This window comes from Pogoniulus pusillus, chromosome 36 (genome assembly GCF_015220805.1).
Source record: "Pogoniulus pusillus isolate bPogPus1 chromosome 36, bPogPus1.pri, whole genome shotgun sequence".
NCBI classification, from domain to species: domain Eukaryota; kingdom Metazoa; phylum Chordata; class Aves; order Piciformes; family Lybiidae; genus Pogoniulus; species Pogoniulus pusillus.
Genome location: NC_087299.1, coordinates 2893796 through 2905563, shown reverse-complemented (window position 1 = coordinate 2905563; position 11768 = coordinate 2893796).

Sequence of the window (11768 nt, the reverse complement as noted above, 5' to 3'; positions counted from 1 at the left end):
GCTGCTACGTCATGAGGATGCTGGATGCAAACTGAGTCCAGCTTGCAGCCCAGAGAGCCAAGCAGAGCCTGGGCTGCAGCAAGAGCAGTGTGGGCAGCAGGGGAAGGGAAGTGATCCTGTCCCTCTGCTCCACACTGCTGAGACCCCACCTGGAGTACTGCAACCAATTCTGAGACAAGAGAGATTTGGAGGTGTTGGAAGGTGTCCAGAGAAGGGACTTGAGGATGAGCAGAGGACTGGAGCTGTTCTGCTGTGAGAAGAGACTGAGGGAGTGGGAGAAGAAGAATTCATCAGAGATTGGAATGGCAATCAGCTGTCAGTGACATCAGATAGGAGCCCTGAATCACCAACGGGTCCTGAAGCTGGGTTGAGATAGTCCCAAGCAGCAATATAGACTGGGCAGTGCCAGGCTGGAGAGCAGCCCTGAGGAGAGGGACTTGGGGGTGCTGCTGGAGGAGAAGCTCAGCAGGAGCCAGCAGTGTGCACTTGCAGCCCAGAAAGCCAAGCAGAGCCTGGGCTGCAGCAGCAGAAGTGTGGCCAGCAGGGCCAGGGAGGGGATTCTGCCCCTCTGCTCTGCTCTGCTCTGCTCTGCTCTGCTCTGCTCTGCTGAGACCCCACCTGGAGTCCTGCATCCAGTTCTGGAGCCCCTGGGCCAAGAGGGCTGTGGAGATGCTGGAGAGTGTCCAGAGCAGGGCCAGGAGGATGCTCAGAGGCTGCAGCAGCTCTGCTGTGAGCACAGCCTGAAAGAGTTGGGGCTGTGCAGGCTGGAGCAGAGGAGGCTCCCAGGGGACCTTCTTGTGGCCTGCCAGCATCTGAAGGGGGCTGCAAAAAAGCTGGGGAGGGACTTTTGAGGCTGTGAGGGAGTGGCAGGAGTGGGGGGAATGGAGCAAAGCTGGAGGTGGGGAGAGTGAGGCTGGAGGTGAGGAGGAAGTTGTTGAGCAGGAGAGTGGTGAGAGGCTGGAATGGGTTGCCCAGGGAGGGGGTTGAGGCCCCATGGCTGGAGGTGTTTGAGGCCAGGCTGGCTGAGGCTGTGTGCAGCCTGCTCTAGGGTAGGGTGTCCCTGGGCATGGCAGGGGGGTTGGGACTGGCTGCTCCTTGTGCTCCCTTCCAGCCCTGACTGAATCTGTGATTCTATATTTCTATGATTATTTGACTCTATGCTTCTTTATTACTATGATTCTTTGATTCTGTGACTCTATGATCCTTTATTTCTTCGACTCTTTATTTCTATGATTCTGTGCTTCTTTCTTTTGATGACTCTGTGAATCTTTGACTCTTTGATTCTATGATTCTATGATTCTTTGGTTCTTTATTTCTATGATTCTATGACTCTGATTCTTTGATTCTTTTTTTCTCTGATTCTTTGATTCCATTCTTTGATTCTATGATTCTTTGGTTCTTTATTTCTATGATTCTATGATTCAGTTATTTGGTTCTGTGATTCTTTATTTCTCTGATTCTTTGATTCTTTAGTTCTCTGATTCTATGATTCCATTCTTTGGTTCTATGATTCTTTTTTTCTCTGATTCTATGATTCCATTCTTTGGTTCTATGATTCTTTATTTCTATGATTCTTTGATTCTTTATTTCTATGATTCTGTGATTCCATTCTTTGGTTCTTTATTTCTATGATTCTATGATTCCATTTTTTGGTTCTATGATTCTTTGATTCTTTATTTCTCTGATTCTATGATTCCATTCTTTGGTTCTATGATTCTTTATTTCTATGATCCTTTGATTCTATGATTCTATATTTCTATGATTCTATGATTCCATTCTTTGGTTCTATGATTCTTTGGTTCTTTATTTCTATGATTCTATGATTCAGTTATTTGGTTCTGTGATTCTTTATTTCTATGATTCTATGATTCTTTGGTTCTTTATTTCTATGATTCTATGATTCTTTGGTTCTTTATTTCTATGATTCAGTTATTTGGTTCTGTGATTCTTTATTTCTATGATTCTATGATTCCATTCTTTGGTTCTATGATTCTTTGGTTCTTTATTTCTATGATTCAGTTATTTGGTTCTGTGATTCTTTATTTCTATGATTCTTTGATTCTTTGGTTCTTTATTTCTATGATTCTATGATTCTTTGGTTCTTTATTTCTATGATTCAGTTATTTGGTTCTGTGATTCTTTATTTCTATGATTCTATGATTCCATTCTTTGGTTCTATGATTCTTTGATTCTATGATTCCATGATTCTTTATTTCTATGATTCTTTGTTTCTATATTTCTATGATTCTTTGTTTCTATATTTCTATGATTCTTTGATTCTATGCCTGACCCCCATGATCTCAGAGGTCTTTTCCAACCCTCTGTTTCCAATGAGACAGCACAAAGAAGGAACAGGAGACCAGGACACCGCCAGAGCAGGCTTGGAGGTGGCTGCGTTGGCATCCCTCAGCCAAAGCATTGTTCAACCTTTCTGGTGGGGATGTCTGAGGCAAGATCCACGGCTAATAAATCCCCCAGGATATTCCAGGGCCAAACAGCAAAGGCAGGACCAGAGGCTCTGCAGCTGTGAATCGATGGCACATTCTGGGGCTGGCAGAAAGATTTCAGCCTCCAACCAAACGTGATTAATTCCCTGCAAATCCAAGTGCTGGAAAATCAGGAGGGCTTCCCTTTTAACCCTGCTGCCTTCCTGCTTCTCATCATCATTTGCTGGCCAGGAATTAGAGAAGGGGAGGGGGCAAAGACAGACCAAAAGGAGATTTTTTTGTCTGGGGGGGTGGGGTTGGGTTTGTTTTGGTTCGGTTTTAGTTTTCCACCTGATTTACTGCAAGATCTGACCCGTGGTGAGATGCATTTTGGATGGTTTAGGACTGTTTGCAGTTCCTAGCAGTGCCCTTTGGGAGGGGAAAATGCTGCTGCTTTGTGATGGAAATGATATTTTGGGAGAGTTTAGGGGTGGGGGTGGAGGGGAAAGACCAAAAAAAAGCTGATAATTAAGAAAAGAAAGAAACCAAGAGGAAGAAAAGAGGCTTTGTTGTCACCAAACCAAGAGCAAACCTGCTTCCAGCTCCAGGGTTTTTATTCTCCCTGTGAATATTTTCATTGTTTCTCTACCCTGGGCTGCAAAAATAAACCCCAAACCCCCAAACTCCCTTTTGCTGGCATCTCAGGGAGAGGGAAGTGTAAACCTGGATGCTTCCCACTGCCACCAAGGTAGGGTGGTGACCTGAAACCATTGTAAAGCATCTTATTGAAGGCTTAAGACAAAAAACTCCCAACAACCCAACCCAAAAAGCCAGCAGGGGAACTGGGAAGGCTCAGCTGAAGGAAAGAAGGGATCGAATTTGCCTGTGGCAGAGGCTCAGTGAGCTGCAATTGTGTTGGTTTCTCTCTAAAGACCTGAAGGCAGCAGAGAAATGCAACTTGATTACTGCTCTCTGGCTGCCCTCTTTATCCTCAGCCAGCCCCCAAAAGCCATCGCTGCTGCAAATTAACCCCTCCAGCCCCAAAAGGCAGCCAAACTGATGTGCTCCAGCCTCCACCTCTGATGGCTTTTGTCTCCTCAGCTGCACTGGGCTGACCATAGCATCAGTCATAGAATGCATTGGGTTGGAAGAGACTCTTGAGAGTCATCTTGTCCAACACCCCTGCACTCAGCAGGGACATCCAAGGGCAAGGTCCTGCAGCTGGGGCGAGGCAATGCTAAGCACCAATGCAGGCTGGGCAGTGCCAGGCTGGAGAGCAGCCCTGAGGAGAGGGACTTGGGGGTGCTGCTGGAGGAGAAGCTCAGCAGGAGCCAGCAGTGTGCACTTGCAGCCCAGAGAGCCAAGCAGAGCCTGGGCTGCAGCAGCAGAAGTGTGGGCAGCAGGGCCAGGGAGGGGATTCTGCCCCTCTGCTCTGCTCTGCTGAGACCCCACCTGGAGTCTTGCATGCATCTCTGGAGCCCCTGGGACAAGAGGGATGTGGAGATGCTGGAGAGTGTCCAGAGCAGGGCCAGGAGGATGCTGAGAGGCTGCAGCAGCTCTGCTGTGAGCACAGCCTGAAAGAGTTGGGGCTGTGCAGGCTGGAGCAGAGGAGGCTCCCAGGGGACCTTCTTGTGGCCTGCCAGCATCTGAAGGGGGCTACAAAGAAGCTGGGGAGGGACTTCTGTGGCTGTGAGGGAGTGCCAGGAGTGGGGGGGATGGAGCAAAGGTGGAGGTGGGGAGAGTGAGGCTGGAGGTGAGGAGGAAGTTGTTGAGCAGGAGAGTGGTGAGAGGCTGGAATGGGTTGCCCAGGGAGGGGGTTGAGGCCCCATGGCTGGAGGTGTTTGAGGCCAGGCTGGCTGAGGCTGTGTGCAGCCTGCTCTAGGGTAGGGTGTCCCTGGGCATGGCAGGGGTTGGCACTGGCTGCTCCTTATGGTCCATTCCAGCCCTGACTGAATCTGTGATTCTATGTGGTGGAGTCCATCTCTCTGCTCCTTTTTGTACCCTCTCCTGGACTCTCTCCAGCAGGTCCAGGTCCTTCTTGTGTGCAGGGCTCCAGAGCTGGACCCAGCCTTGCAGAGGAGGTCTCCCAGAGCAGAGCAGAGCAGAGAGGCAGGATCCCCTCTCTCCATCTCTGCCCACATTGCTTTGGATGCAGCCCAGGCTGCCCTTGGCTTTCTGGGCTGCCAGTGCCCATTGCTGGCTCCTGTCCAGCTTCTCACCCAGCAGCACCCCCAAGGCCTTTCCTGCAGGGTTGCTCCTTTCCCCTTCCCTGCAGCATCCTGTCACTCTTTCCTGATGTGGAAACCATCTCAATCCTGTCATAATTACACTCATTTCCTCTTCATGTTCCCCCCCCACTTCCAGCTGCTTCTTTAGCAGCTCTCAGGTGCTGCTATCACAGGCTCACAGGATGTTAGGGGTTGGAAGGGACCCAAGGAGATCATCCAGTCCAACCCCCCACTGCTATACATGCAATGCTCCCACCACATCCCCCTACACCATCTCCTTCCTCTCCCCAAGCAGAGGAAGAGGAGAAGAGCTCCCAAAATGTAAATGATGTTGGAGAGGGACACTCCAGACCTGGCTGAGCTGCTGCAGCCTTGGGTTCTCCATGGGGTGGTTGGGATGGAGCCAATGTCTCCCCCTCCCAGGACCTTTCCCAGAGCCTTGCTGGCTCTTGGCACCAGCCCTAAGCCCTTTATCAGCTGTGGCCAGTTTGAATGTCTTCGAGCTCAGCTGATGCCAAAGCTGATGTCTTACCCACAGATGAGACAGGGAGGTGGGATGGAGGGGGTGAAAAAATCCTCCTCTGCTTGCAGCAGAGGGCTTAAAGAGCAGGGATGGGGAAGTGGCATGAAAGAGGCCCTGCTGGGAGTGCAAACTGCCCAGGGGAGTTGGAGGAGCTGGAGGTGGTGGAGCTCAGGGATGTTTTCCCTGGGGTATGAGCTGGCTCTGAGCAGGGAATCCCAGACTGGTTTGGATGGAAAGAGGCATTTAAAGCTCCTCTATTCCCACCCCCTTGCAGGCAGCAGGGACATCTGCAACTAGAGCAGGCTGCTCAGAGCTCCAACCGACCTGACCTGGAATGGTTCCAGCCATGGGGCTGTTCTCCTGCCTCTCTGGGTAACCTGGGCCAGGCTCTCCCCACCCTCAGTGTGAAACATTTCTTCCTTCTGCCTCATCTAAACCTCTCCTCTTTCAGTTAGTAGCACAGGGCCAGGAGCTCTTCTTCTGCAAGCACCATTTGACTTTTGTAGCTTGCCAGCTAATTTCCTCAGACCAGATTTATGCTGCAAGCTGTACCCAGGGGCTGCTGGCAAGGCTCAGAGGGAGAGTTTCTTGCTGCTGGTGTCTCCTAAGCAGTAACAGCACCTTCCAAATGTGCTGCTGAAACCAAGCTGGACCAAACCCAGCACTTGTAGTGATGGCATCTGCTCAGGGTGGCTCCCATGGGCTATCTGGTGGGGCTGGTGACTTCAGATCAAGCATGAGGATGCAGGCTGCTGGAGCCATGTGAGCTCTTCAGACCTCTGTGGTCTTGTGTCCAAGCTGCTTTTCCTGGAGCTGGGGTTGGGTATGGCCCTGGGCAGCCCAAATGACCTTTGCAAGCAAAGGGAAGTGGGGAAGGAGCCACAACATTAACCAGGGACCTCAGCCCTGAATCATTAACCCTGGACTGCAGCATCCCTGAAACACTAACCCTGGACTGCAGCATCCCTGAAACATTAATCCTGGACTGCAGCACCCCTGAAACATTAACCAGGGACCAAAGTATTAACTGGAATCATAGAGCCATAGAACTGCTGAGGTTGGATGAGACCTTTGAGGTCATCACTTGCCCAGAGCTCACAGTGCCACCACTGCTGCTGAACCACTGCCACTAAACCATGTCCCTCAGCACCACAGCCATGTAGGTTGAAAACACCTCCAGGGATGGGGACTCCACCACCTCCCTGGGCAGCCCATTCCAATGCCAATCACTCTCTCTGACAACAACTTCCTCCTAACAGCCAGCCTAGACCTGCCCTGGCACAGCTTGAGGCTGTGTCCCCTTCTTCTGTTGCTGCTTAACTGGCAGCAGAGCCCAACCCTACAGCCTCCCTGCAGGCAGCTGCAGGCAGCAATGAGCTCTGCCCTGAGCCTCCTCTGCTGCAGGCTGCACCCCCCCAGCTCCCTCAGCCTCTCCTCACAGGGCTGTGTTCCAGGCCCTTCCCCAGCCTTGCTGCCCTTCTCTCAACACCTTCCAGCACCTCAACAGTCTCCTCTTCTCCAAGCAGCACAGCCTCAGCTCTCTCAGTCTCTCCAACATGTCTGGCTCTGTGCCTCTCTGCCTCTGACATCCTCCTCCTCCTGCTCCTAGGTGTGCAGTCAGAGAGCTGCCCCCATGCCGCAGGACCTCCTCTACAAGCTAATGAACAAAGGCTCAGCACCACCACCCCCTACCTGCCCCCTGCTTGCCAAGCCCAGACCTATTTGCTGGGTGCCAAAAGGCCATTCCTTGGCAGCATCCTCAAGCCCCCACTCTGGCAAGAGCAGGCAGCGTGGGGAGGTCAGAGCTAATGAAAGATGCTATCGCAGCGCCGGCGCCCAGCCAGACTTCATTAGCAGTGTTTGCAGAAGACAGACCTTGCAAGGCTGAGTGGGGGTGGTAGGGAGGGTGGTAAGGGTGGTAGTAGGGAGCACATCCCCCTTGTGATGTTAAAAACATGGCCATTTGGAAGCCTTCCAAGCTTCAACAGCAGCCTTGCCAATGATGGTTTAATTAAAACCCACCTGGTGTTGGGAGGGAGAAAGGCTGAGAGACAGTGAGGGGCTGGAGTGAGGCCAGAGTAGGGCAACCAAGCTGGGGAAAGGCTTTAGAGAGCAGAGTGAGGGACACTGAGGGGCTGGAGTGAGGCAATCAAGCTGGGGAAAGGCTTTAGAGAGCAGAGTGAGGGACACTGAGGGGCTGGAGTGAGGCCAGAGTAGGGCAACCAAGCTGGGGAAAGGCTTTAGAGAGCAGAGTGAGGGACACTGAGGGGCTGGAGTGAGGCAACCAAGCTGGGGAAAGGCTTTAGAGAGCAGGGGTGATGAGGAGGGGCTGAGGGAAGTGGGGTTGTTTAGTCTGGAGAAAAGAGGGGCTGAAGGGAGGCTTCTTTGCTCTCTGTGACTCCCTGAAAGGAGGTCAGAGGAGATTGGAAGAGGTTGGAGGAGGTGAGGGTTGGTCTCTTCTCCCCACTGTCAGATGATAGAATGAGAGGAAATGGCCTGGAATTGTGCCAGGGAAGGTTGAGGTTGGATACTAGGAACAATTGCTGTACTGCAGGAGTGGTCAGGGATTGGATCAGGCTGGCAAGGGAAGCCTTGACCAAGGGCAAGGTCCTGCAGTTGGGTCGAGGCAATGCCAAGCACAAATGCAGGCTGGGCAGTGCCAGGCTGGAGAGCAGCCCTGAGGAGAGGGACTTGGGGGTGCTGCTGGAGGAGAAGCTCAGCAGGAGCCAGCAGTGTGCACTTGCAGCCCAGAAAGCCAAGCAGAGCCTGGGCTGCAGCAGCAGCAGTGTGGCCAGCAGGGCCAGGGAGGGGATTCTCCTCCTCTGCTCTGCTCAGACTCCACCTGGAGTCCTGCATCCAGGTCTGGAGCCGCTGGGGCAAGAGGGCTGTGGAGATGCTGGAGAGTGTCCAGAGCAGGGCCAGGAGGATGCTCAGAGGCTGCAGCAGCTCTGCTGTGAGCACAGCCTGAAAGAGTTGGGGCTGTGCAGGCTGGAGCAGAGGAGGCTCCCAAGTGACCTTCTTGTGGCCTGCCAGGATCTGAAGGGGGCTCCAAAAAAGCTGGGGAGGGACTTCTGAGGCTTCAAGGGAGTGGCAGGAGTGGGGGGAGTGGAGCAAAGCTGGAGGTGGGGAGAGTGAGGCTGGAGGTGAGGAGGAAGTTGTTGAGCAGGAGAGTGGTGAGAGGCTGGAATGGGTTGCCCAGGGAGGGGGTTGAGGCCCCATGGCTGGAGGTGTTTGAGGCCAGGCTGGCTGAGGCTGTGTGCAGCCTGCTCTAGGGTAGGGTGTCCCTGGGCATGGCAGGGGGTTGGCACTGGCTGCTCCTTGTGCTCCCTTCCAGCCCTGACTGATTCTAGGATTCTATGTGTTGGAGTCCCCATCCTTGGAGGTGTTCCAGAAACCTGTGGCCATGGCACTCTGGGCCATGGTTTAACAGCCAGGGTGCTGTTGGGCTGATGCTTGGAGTCAATGATCTCAGAGGTCTTTTACAACCCAAACCATTCTGTGATCCTAGGAAGCGTGGGGGGATAAAACAAGCAGCGACTCCAGCAGAACTTCTCCCTCCCCTGGCAGAAGCCTTTGCTTAAACCTTTGATGGGTTTTGATTCACAAGCTCCAGAGAGGAAGGAAACATTTGCCAGGCTCTATTTCAATCCTGCTGGGAGCTCAGTTGTTATCAGGGGTTAGAACCAGGCTGTTGTTTCGGATGTGTCAGAGCTGGCATCATAAACACAGATCAGAAATGCTATAAAAAGAGAGGGAAGGGAGGAAAAAAGAAACCCCAACCAAGAAACCAAACAACACAAACCCTGGAGCTCATGCTGCTAGCTGGGCTTTAGTATCCTGTGAGCTCAGGCCAAAGGCAAAATGTTTCTCTGCTGCTGAAAGGAAATCAATAAAGCTCATTTTTATTTACAGGAGAGCCAAAGAGGGGGAGAGAGAGAGAAGGAAAACTCCTCGAGCTGCAGGAGCAGGACAAGGCTCTGTGTGGATTTCAGCTGCTTTCCCACCTGGCATGCCGAGGTGCTGGGTGGGGTGGGAACAGCTTCTCCCACCAGGGGAGAGGAATTGCTTGGGAGTGGGAAGCTTCTTGGAGGGCAGGGAGCAGCTGGGATGCTGCAGATGAGAATCAGAACTGTTAGGGTTGGAAGGGACCTCAAAGGATAATCCAGCTCCAAACCTCCTGCCATGAGCAGAGACACCTCACACCAGATCAGGTTGCTCAGAGCCATCCACCAGTGGAGAGGAATTGCTTGGAGTGGGAAGCTCCTTGGTGGTGCAGGGAGCAGCTGGGATGCTGCAGATGACAATCAGAGAACTGTTAGAGGTGGAAGGGACCTCAAAGGATCATCCAGCTCCAACCCCTCTGCCATGGGTAAGGACACCTCACACCAGAGCAGGTTGCTCAGAGCCATCCACCAGTGGAGAGGAATTGCTTGGAGTGGGAAGCTCCTTGGTGGTGCAGGGAGCAGCTGGGATGCTGCAGATGAGAATCAGAGAACTGTTAGGGTTGGAAGGGACCTCAAAGGATCATCCAGCTCCAACCCCTCTGCCATGGGTAGGGACACCTCACACCAGAGCAGGTTGCTCAGAACCACAGCCAGCCTGGGCTTAAAAACCTCCAGGGATGAGGCTTCCATCACCTCCCTGGGCAACTCCTTCCAGGCTCTCACTACCCTCATGGTGAAGAACTTCTTCCTAACATCCAATCTGAATCCCCTCACTTCTAGTTTTGCTCCATCCCCCCAAGTCCTATCACTGCCTGATAGCCTAAAAAGTCCCTCCCCAGCTTTTTTGTAGCCCCCTTCAGACACTGCAAGGCCACAATAAGGTCTCCTCAGAGCCTTCTCCTCTCCAGGCTGAGCAGCCCCAACTCTCTTAGCCTGTGCCCACAGCAGAGCAGCTCCAGCCTCCTGCTCATCCTCCTGGCTCTGCTCTGGGCACCTTCCAGCACCTCCAGAGCTTCCCTGCAGCAGGCTCCAGAGCTGGGCACAGAGCTCCAGCTGGGCTCTCACCAGGGGGGGCAGAGGGGCAGAATCCCCTCCCTGGCCCTGCTGCCCACACTGCTCCTGCTGCAGCCCAGGCCACACCACCAGGGGCTGAGAGGTGCCACACAACCAGAGAATGAGAGGTGCCACACCACCAGGGGCTGAGAGGTGCCACACAGCCAGGAGCTGAGAGGTGCCACACAACCAGGGGCTGAGAGGTGCCACACAACCAGGGGCTGAGAGGTGCCACACAACCAGGGGCTGAGAGGTGCCACACAACCAGAGGATGAGAGGTGCCACACAACCAGAGGATGAGAGGTGCCACACAACCAGGAGCTGAGAGGTGCCACACAACCAGGGGCTGAGAGGTGCCAAACAGCCAGGAGCTGAGAGGTGCCACACAACCAGAGAATGAGAGGTGCCACACAGCCAGGGGCTGAGAGGTGCCACACAGCCAGGGGCTGAGAGGTGCAACACAGCCAGAGGATGAGAGGTGCCACACAGCCAGAGAATGAGAGGTGCCACACAACCAGGGGCTAAGAGGTGCCACACAGCCAGAGAATGAGAGGTGCCACAGAGCCAGGGGCTGAGAGGTGCCACACAGCCAGAGGATGAGAGGTGCCACACAGCCAGAGGATGAGAGGTGCCACACAGCCAGAGAATGAGAGGTGCCACACAGCCAGGGGCTGAGAGGTGCCACACAGCCAGAGAATGAGAGGTGCCACACAGCCAGGGGCTGAGAGGTGCCACACAGCCAGAGAATGAGAGGTGCCACACAGCCAGGGGCTGAGAGGTGCCACACAACCAGGGGCTAAGAGGTGCCACACAGCCAGAGAATGAGAGGTGCCACACAGCCAGGGGCTGAGAGGTGCAACACAGCCAGAGGATGAGAGGTGCCACACAGCCAGAGAATGAGAGGTGCCACACAGCCAGAGAATGAGAGGTGCCACACAGCCAGGGGCTGAGAGGTGCCACACAGCCAGAGGATGAGAGGTGCCACACAACCAGGGGCTGAGAGGTGCCACACAGCCAGAGGATGAGAGGTGCTACACAGCCAGGGGCTGAGATGTGCCACACCACCAGGAGCTGAGAGGTGCCACACAACCAGGGGCTGAGAGGTGCCACACAGCCAGGGGCTGAGAGGTGCCACACAGCCAGGGGCTGAGAGGTGCCACACAACCAGAGGATGAGAGGTGCCACACAGCCAGAGGATGAGAGGTGCCACACAGCCAGGAGCTGAGAGGTGCCACACAACCAGGGGCTGAGAGGTGCCACACAGCCAGGAGCTGAGAGGTGCCACACCACCAGGGGCTGAGAGGTGCCACACCACCAGGGGCTGAGAGGTGCCACACAGCCAGGAGCTGAGAGGTGCCACACCACCAGGGGCTGAGAGGTGCCACACCACCAGGGGCTGAGAGGTGCCACACCACCAGGGGCTGAGAGGTGCCACACAGCCAGAGGATGAGAGGTGCCACACAGCCAGGAGCTGAGAGGTGCCACACAACCAGGGGCTGAGAGGTGCCACACAGCCAGGAGCTGAGAGGTGCCACACCACCAGGGGCTGAGAGGTGCCACACCACCAGGGGCTGAGAGGTGCCACACAGCCAGG